The following is a 9,813-nucleotide window of genomic DNA, read 5'->3' as shown; positions in this document are numbered from 1 at the left end:
AAAAGCAGAAATAGTATATTAAGCACAAATCCTATAAAAAGCAGAACTAGTATATTAAGCAGAAATCCTATAAAAAGCAGAACTAGTATATTAAGCACAAATCCTATAAAAAGCAGAAATAGTATATTAAGCACAAATCCTATAAAAAGCAGAACTAGTATATTAAGCAGAAATCCTATAAAAAGCAGAACTAGTATATTAAGCACAAATCCTATAAAAAGCAGAAATAGTATATTAAGCACAAATCCTATAAAAAGCAGAACTAGTATATTAAGCACAAATCCTATAAAAAGCAGAAATACTATAATTTAGCAGAAATACTGTATTTAGCACAAGTACCGAAAAGTACCAGAAATACTATGATTTAGCAGAATAGTAATAACTTATTGAAACACAAATGCACAGAGGGACACACAAACACAGGCTCTAATCCAGTCAACCAGTCTAACTATATTCAATTTAAATCCTACAATGACATGCTGCAAAATAAGGGCAGGGTCCTCTCTCTCCCACTAAACACACACACACACACACACACACACACACACACACACACACACACACACACACACACACAGAGGGAGAGAGCTGCCAAATTTAAATCCACCAATCAGAGTGGCTGTTTACGTTTTCCCGCCAAAACAGGTGCATCTTTTTACACACGCAGCAGCACAGAGAGGCACAGGATTATTGCAGCCTATTTCTCATAGTGAGGACTCCCCTCAAACAAATGACCATAATTTCCTAACCGTAGGGGCTAGAGCGGTCATTCTTACACTGTTTTGTTCAGAAGAGATGGGGGAATCTTCCAGTGTTAACAGTTTATCATTAAAATGTGAATTTTTAGAGATATATGACATGGATGACTTGTTGACTTAGAAGCCACGAATTCCCCAATATGCAAATATGAATGCCTGAGACCACATATATGATTGGCTGGCTGGGAAGCCGTGCAGGCCCTGATTTGTGGATTTGAATTCCTCAGCCCTCAGATATGATTGGCTGGCTTAGAAGCCATGAAGGCCCCAATATGCAAATTTGAATGCCTCAGGACACATATATGATTGGCTGGGAAGCCGTGCAGGCCTTGATTTGAAAATTTGAATTTCTCAGTCCTCACAGAGGATTGGCTGCCTGGGGACCTGGCAGAAATATATAGAAATACTATGATTAAGCATAAATACTACATTTAGTAGAAATACTATGTTTTAGCACAAATACTATAAAAAGCAGAAATACTATAATTTAGCAGAAATACTATATTAAGCACAAATCCTATAAAAAGCAGAAATAGGATGATTAAGCATAAACACTACATTTAGTAGAAATACTATGTTTGAGCAAAAGTACTATAAAAAGCAGAAATACTATATTAGGCACAAATCCCATAAAAAGCAGAAATAGTATGATTAAGCATAAATACTACATTTAGTAGAAATACTATGTTTTAGCACAAATAGTATAAAAAGCAGAAATATTGTAATTTAGCAGAAATACTATATTAGGCACAAATCTTATAAAATAGCAGAAATAGTATTATTTAGCACAATAGTAATAAGTTAAACAGAAAAATTGGAAAAGCAAAATGGACAGCTGAAAAAATGCTGAACATGCTGAGGGTCCCTCAAATATACTTGTTAAATGAAAAAATCAGCAAAAAAATGCACAGGGAGAGAGAAGTAAGTTTCTAGGTCAGCCTGGGAGCTGCTGAATTTGAATCCACCAATCAGAGAGCCTGTGTACTTTTTCCCGCCAAAACATGTGCCTCTTTTTACACACGCAGCACAGAGAGGCACAGGATTATTGCAGCCTATTTCTCATAGTGAGGACTCCCCTCAAACAAATGACCATAATTTCCAAACCGTAGGGGCTAGAGCGGTCATTCTTACACCGTTTTGTTCAGAAGAGATGGGGGAATCTTCCAGTGTTTACAATTTATCATTAAAATATGAATTATTAAAGATATTTGACTTGTAATGCACCATAACTGAGTAGAGCGAAGCAAAAACTGCCTTGACTTGCCCTCAAACAACGCTTTCTAACTCGAAATCTATTTGGAGTATCGATATCATTCTTTCACCGTAAGAGACAGCAGGCTTTGGTGAACAATCATGGAAATTTTCAGGTCTCTGTGGAAATCCAACAAAAAGTTATGACGAGAGAAAAAAGTGGTTCATTTCCACAGTTTGAAATCTGAAGAAATCTGAGCGAAGGACGAATTTCCTACCCTCAAACAAGTCCAACTCATTTCAGAACGGTAATAGGTGAGAAAGAAATTCTTGAATTGTGAGCGTCAGGGGTGTCTGAAGATATTCGGGGACAAGCCTCATGTCTTAACTTTGCTTCGTTAAGGAGATATGACGATTCGAATATGCCTCTCATTACAGAAATCCAGCGGTGATTTTGAACAAGCTCTCCATTCACTTTATATGGAGAGTTTTCTGACCTTGTGTTAGTCTGAGGAGATTTGCAAAAATTCTATAAATCCCACAACAATGATGGTGACATTTTCTGAAAGCCAGCAAAAATACCTACGTTTTGATGTATAATTTGTGGAAGTTGAGTGAAAATTGAGCAAGTAGCAGGAAGTTGTTCGGACATGAAGTGAAAATTGCAAAACCTTCAGTGGCACACTGGAAGCCAAGAGCATAGCAACCATAACAACACATGTATTTTGTGAAAAATCACAATTTTGCAACTCAAAACTTTAAGAGGCATAAAAGTAAAACAGTAAAAGATTTGAAAAAGCTGAATCATACCTGAATAGCCCAATAATTTGTGAACATTTTAAAATTTGAATGGTTGTTCTAGGTGAAAATATGAGGAAGTAGTTAAGTTTCAAAAACAAGCAAATTTTAGCAGAATTGCTGAAGTTTCCCATTCATTTCAATGGGACAAATTAAAGGAAAAAAGCTTAATATTTTAAAAAGTATAATAGTTAAAAATAGCAAAAGTCATAGCGCACATTAGCAGAAGAAGCAGAATAGTTTAAAATTTGAACGGTGAAAATCGGCTGAAAATTGTGGAAGTAGTTAAGTGCCAAAAAGTGTACGGAAGCAACTAGAACTAGAAAAAATTGCATTTCCTGCGAAAATGCTGTGTGGATGCCTTACGCTGAAGATTTCTGCTGAAAAAAGCAGAAAAAGTTGAAAAAACAAAAAACATTGCCCTGAGCGAGATTCGAACCTGGCCTTTCTGATCTATAGGCGGCGTCTCACCTTACTGGACCAAACTGATTCTTACAAAGAAGAGGTGGAGAGACTGACAATTCTGGTGAAATTAGCAGAAGCTGCTTAGTATTGTGCTAATAAGAGGTGAAAAGGCTAAACATTTAGCAGAAAAGAGGTGAATCAGAAGAAGTTCTGCTGAAAAGAGGTAAAGAAGCAAAAAGATGAGTTGAAAAGAGGTGTAGAAGTGCTTGCTGAAGATGGCTGTATGTGTAATGACACACTGGAGAGTGTCAAGAAAGCAGAGCGCATGCAAGCAGGGAACATGTGTAGCAACTGTCACAGGTAGGATTCGAAACTCTGCCCCCGGGTCTCACGGCAGCTGCCCTACCCTCTGAGCCAAATGAGTTCTGGTCTCAAGCAAATATATGATGAGAGAGAAAATGTGCACTGTGGAGCAGAAGCTCAAATTAGCAGAAAAGAGGTGAAGAGGAAGAACTTTGTTGTGAAATGAGGTAAAGAAACTGAAATTTGTGCTTAAAACAAGTGAAAAAGCTGAACTCTGAAATCCTGCTAAAACAGTAGTAGAGGCTGATATTTTTCAGCTACTCACTGAGCCAAACTGGTTCTCACGTAACTGAAAAAAGGTGGAAAAGCTTAAAATTCTAATGAAAACAGCAGAAGAGGCTAAGTGCACTGTGGAGCAGGAGCTCTAATTAGCAGAAAAGAGGTGAAGAGGAATAATTTCTGCTGAAAAGAGGTAAAGAAGCAAAAAGCCGAGTTGAAAAGAAGTGTAGAAGCAGAAGTGCTTGCTGAAGATGGCTGTATGTGTAATGACACACTGGAGAGTGTCAAGAAAGCAGAGCGCATGCAAGCAGTGAACATGTGTAGCAGCTGTCACAGGTAGGATTCGAACCTCTGCCACCGGGTCTCACGACAGATGCCCTACCCTCTGAGCCAAATGAGTTCTGGTCACAAGCAAAGATATGATGAGAGGGAAAATGTGCACTGTGGAGCAGCAGCTCAAATTAGCAGAAAAGAGGTGAAGAGGAAGAACTTTGTTGTGAAATGAGGTAAAGAAACTGAAATTTGTGCTTAAAACAAGTGAAAAAGCTGAACTCTGAAATCCTGCTAAAACAGCAGAAGAGGCTGATATTTTTCAGCTACTCATTGAGCCAAACTGGTTCTCACGTAACTGAAAAAAGGTGGAAAAGCTTAAAATTCTAATGAAAACAGCAGAAGAGGCTGAGTGCACTGTGGAACAGAAGCTCAAATTAGCAGAAAAGAGGTGAAAACAGCAGAAGAGGGTGAGATTTGTGCTGATAAGAGGTGAAACTGCGGAACCAATCAGAGGTACTGCTTCTGTCTGCTTCATCAGGCTGTGTACTTGTATGTATTTCTGCCATAGACTGTTAACCAGAATCTGAGGTCCATATTAGAAAAGCTGCTAAAATCATTAAACTTTGCAGAATTGTAATAAATTATCAATATGAATTACCGGTCTGTGATAGTGTATAAATTTGTAGTTAAAAAAAAAACATGTGGGCCAAGGTGGAATCGAACCCACGACCTCTGGTCTGAAGAGCGGTGTCATTACCAATCGCGCCACCTCTAAGGGGGCGGGCGCTTTGAAAAAAAGGGTGATGAGGAGTCAGAATTAGATCGCGGTGAGACGCGAAAAACGCCGTTTTTTGGAGTTACAAAACGTCGTGTAACTCAAAAACTAGGTGGGATAGAAGCATAATTCTTGCACTGGGTGAATCAGCGGACTTTGGTGTACTTTGACTGCGATTTACATAGCTCTTTGTATCTCCGTCGCGGAGATATGACGAGAGAAGAAACGGCTTCATTTTCGGAATTTGAAAAATGAGAGGAGGACAGATTTCCACCCCTCAAACAAGTCTAACTCATCTCAGAACGGTAATAGGTGAGAAAATAATTCTTGAATTGTGAGTGTCAGGAGTGTCTGAAGATATACAGGGACAAGCCTCATGTCTTAACTTTGCTTCGTTAAGGAGATATGACGATTTGAAAATGCCTTCAGTTTCAGTATTTCAGCTCTGAGTTTCACAACCTCCCCATAGACTTTGAATGGGGAGTTTTTAGACCATGTGTCACTTCGAGGCAAATTGTGAAAAAAACGTAACTCTCACAATAATTATAGTGACACTGTCTTAAAGCCAGCAAAAATACCTACGTTTTGATGTATAATTTGTGGAAGTTGAGTGGAAATTGAGCGAGTAGCAAGGAGTTGTTCAGACATGAAGAGAAAATTCAGAACGGACGAGTGTGCAGTGGGAGTTAATTGCATAGCAACCATAGCAACACATGTATTTTCTGAAAAATCACAAAGTTGTAACTGAAAACTTAAAGAGTCATTACATGAAAACGGTAACAGATATGAAAAAGCTGAATCACACAGGAATAGCCCAATCATCTGAGAACGTTTTAAAGTTTGAATGGAGTTTCTAGGTGAAAGTATGAGGAAGTAGTTAAGTTTCAAAGACAAGCAAGTTTTAGCAGAATTGTAGAAGTTTCCCATTCATTTCAATGGGACAAATTAAAGGAAAAAAGTGTAATATTTTAAAAAGTATAATAGTAATAAGTACCAAAAGATATAGCAGTCGAAAGCAGAAATAGCAGAACAGTTTAGAGTTTGAATGGTAAAAATCGGCTGAAAACTGAGGGAGTAGTTAAGCGGCAAAGAAACGGAGCAACTAGAATAATAAAGGATAAAGAATAAAGAGAAACAGGATCTCAATAGTGTGGATGCCTACGGCATCCACCCAATAAAGTATAAAGAATAAAGAGAAACAGGAACTCAATAGTGTGGATGCTTAAAGCATCCACACAACAAGCAGAAGAGAACAAGAGTAATAGAATAAACAACATCACAATGATATATGGGAATATGACAGTAAATACTAAATATTAAACATTATTGTGCAGCACGTAAGATCGAGAGCACAGTGTGCTTTGAGGTAGGAGCCAAAAAGGGTGTAGCTTGTGGGTGTGATCACCCGTGTGTACACCTGTGAGCATGGACGCACTTGTTTTTTTTTTAAAAGGTTCCTTCATGTAATGATCTGCTAGAGGGTGTGGGGGAGCCACTGCCCCGTCCACCAGGGCATGAAGCAGGTATGGAGGAGATCAAAACTCCAGACATCCAGAGGCCCCCAGAACACAAGAGACCAAGGAAGACCAACAGAGGGGCAGCCGCGCCACTGTTCCAGAAAGAGCTGAGGAGAGTCCCAGATGAGGGGTCATTCAGCAGGCGCAGAGCAGAAGCCAGGGGGGGTTGCAGTGACGCGCCCGTGAGCTCCGCCGGCAGCCAGCTGCGCCTGAGTGACCGAGCCCCAGGCCGAGGGGCCGGGGGCACCCCACCTCCGAAGTGGCCCGAGCGAGCCCCAGGCTCCAGGCCCCGATAAGCGGCCGCCAAGGAGTGAGCCGGTGTATACCTGGATGCCCATCCCCGGACACAAAGTACCACCAACGCACCGATGTCTGAGGGAGTCCGCCACCGGCAGGGGAAGTGGTGGTGGGGGGAGATAGGCCTCCAAACCTTGGAGGGCCTGAGATGTCCCCAGAGAGGTGGCGTCTGATACCCAACCTGACATATAGACACAGACAAACAGGCACACACAGGTTTTTCCCACATTCCAGCAATTGCAAGAAAAATTAACTTGCATAGTAACGACTTCTTTAAATAGTTACAGATCAGAAGCTTTGTAAAGAGTCTCCATCCTTTCCAGATCGACCCCCAGACTCTACCTTAGATAACTTATTCCAGTTTGATCCACTCAAAAAAGGACTAATAACAAAAATTCACAATATATTGTCACAACTGGATGGAACTATTACGCTTGATCATCTGAAAGATGCCTGGCAGAAGGACCTTATGTAAGAATCACAATGGACAAAAGCCCAAGAAAATGTACATTCTTCTTCTGTATGTATCCGTCACGGACTCTTACAGTTTAAAGTGCTGCATAGACTCCATTTATCGAAGTTGAAACTGTCAAAAATGTTCCCCAATGTAAACTCGTCCTGTGAAAGATGTAAACAGCAACCTGCTTCACTGGCACATATGTTTTGGAATTGTCCCTGTATAACAACATATTGGAATAATGTTTTTCAAAACTTGTCTAAGATTCTGACAAAAACACTTAAGCCAGACCCAATTTGCGCTTTATTTGGAGTGAAGCCGGTTGTTGTAGATTTGTTAACCAACCAAAATAATGTAATACGTTTTGTGACGCTGCTAGCACGTTGTTTAATTTTACTAAACTGGAAGCAAAGAGTGCCTCCTATCAAATCAGCATTAATAAGATGTAATGAGACATTTGCAACTGGAAAAAATTAAATTCCTACTAAGGGGGAAGCTGGAAGAACGGTAGAAGTAGAAGGGTATTAACACAAAATAAAAGTCCTTAAATGGCACTGGGGAAATCAGTCAATACCGTAACATGGGATATGAAGGGAAATAAAAACAGAAAAAAGGAGCTGTAGTAAACTGAAAACAGGGAATAGAGTAAAACCCAGCTTTCAGATGCAGCTTTACAACAATAACCAAGAACCATGAAAAAGACCACGGCACCTCATGAATGGAGATCATTACATTTGAGTATATGCGATGGACAATAGATACACACAATAATAATCTCACTTCAGAGAGTAATTATTTAAACTGTACAATATACAATATAGTTCTTAATGTGTGGAAGGTCATGGGCTTACCAATAAACTGAAACTGGAACTTAGTATGAAAATAAAAAATCTACTGTGGTGGTTCAGGTAAAATTACAAAAACTGTGTCATTTTTCAAAAACAAAAACTTACATTAAAAATAAAGAACGAGTTTGTTAGTTTGTCTGTTACAACAGAGTCACATATAGGAAGCAGTAAAAACACGATCTCGACCTACTAAAGTGGCAGTAAATTTTGTTGCAACCAGAGTAACTGAACGCTTGTTTTCACCCTTGCACACACACACACACGCACACACTGGTGTTTGACCAGGTGTGCCATGATCAGCTCTGACACAAACACCTCGCTCCCTTTCTCAGGCATGGATACACAAGGTGAACCGAGGCGTCTCTGCAAAATATTGCACAATAGATGATATCTGCTTTATAGATTCTGCTGGAAAAATTATTTTATGAGCATTTTTTACAATACCCACTTGTACGTTTATGAATTTCAGGATTAGTGCGACATGCAGTGGATGTGTTTCTGCATTCATATAGGCAATATAAAGGCAACAAGATTAGTAGGAACTTATTAAAGGAAATAATCCTTTATGACTCAGAACACAAACTTGTAAAAACCATTCAGGAAGCTGAGTTCAGTGATCCCGCTTATCACCACTTGTGCTTATGCTACCATCAGCTGATTTCAGTTTGTATGTGAAATACAATAGTGTAAAATAGTGCCATATTCTGCAGCAATGATGTGGACATTTTATTTTTTATTGCACAAAAAGGCAAGAGTGCAATGGTGAAGTGCAAACTGCATCCAGGACAGAAACAACTGCATTATGCTGCTAACACAACTTTGGCTCTTTACAAGCACCTGCACAGGTAGCATGCTAACACTAAGCTAGCTAAGAACCCAGAGTGGTGATAAAGCTGAGTGAATGCTGACCCCAGCCCAGCAGCCAGACCCTGAGATCCAACAGGTAACAAAACTAATGAGCAGATAGTGTGCAGCTCCCGTTTCTACCTGTTCATGTTTTTAAAGTAGAATCACTGTGACGAGCGCTTTAGTCTGTTTGTGCTGGTTTTCATTTTTGCTGTAGGACTGTGGTCTGTCGGTTTATAGTGTTAAATGGTAATTATGAGACATTGTGTTTCAGGTCATTTTACAGAGAAATCTGAAAGTAATGTAGCAAGTAGTATAATGGATTACTTTCTCATGGGAGTAACTGAGTAACATACTGCATTACTTTAGGTCAGTGTTCTGGGTAATATGTGTAATACATTATTTTTATTGAGTAATGACCAAAACAGTGATCGGCACAAACATTTGATCATACAGCAGGCAACTGATTTGCAGGAATGTAATGTCTGTGCTGCTTAGCGATGGTGGTGACTCTTAAAGTGCACCCAAAGAGAATAAGCGATATTGATAATGGAATCAGAATCGCTAAATTCGTATCAATTCCTATTCCCTATATTTGACACTCAAATCTTTTAGTATGTAGAGAAGTTCTTGTTCAACTCAAAGATCACCCCTCCACCACCATGCTGACAGTTGCTATGAGACAACCTGTGTTTGGTTTTCACTGAATGCGTCTTTTATATGTCTTGCTGATAATCTGTCACTCAAGTGTATTTGATCAGCAGCAGCTGAGGGTGTACTTAGTTTTTGACACACTGCTTCTGCATTTATTCTTAATATTTGTTTAAAAAAAAATGACTCAATGTAATATGTCGTGTGGCTCACCTTAAGTTGTATATATCTAATTTTAAGACCTGCAAGAGATGACCTCCTGACATGTGCAACTGTAGAATACTGCTCTAGTAAGTAAGTAAACTTTATTTATTAAGCGCTTTTCATAGACAGGCAGTCACAAAGCCCTGTACGCAAAAGGCTAAAATAAACAGAACGTTAGGTACCAATATAGACAATAGAAAAGGTTAAATGT

The sequence above is a fragment of the Aulonocara sp. 'chitande type north' Nkhata Bay genome, linkage group LG7, assembly GCF_057382095.1.
Source record: "Aulonocara sp. 'chitande type north' Nkhata Bay isolate Kocher_YH1m ecotype deep benthic linkage group LG7, A_spYH_male_GT1.1, whole genome shotgun sequence".
Taxonomy (NCBI): domain Eukaryota; kingdom Metazoa; phylum Chordata; class Actinopteri; order Cichliformes; family Cichlidae; genus Aulonocara; species Aulonocara sp. 'chitande type north' Nkhata Bay.
The sequence above is the reverse complement of the archived record's forward strand: the minus strand, read 5'-3'. Positions refer to the sequence as shown.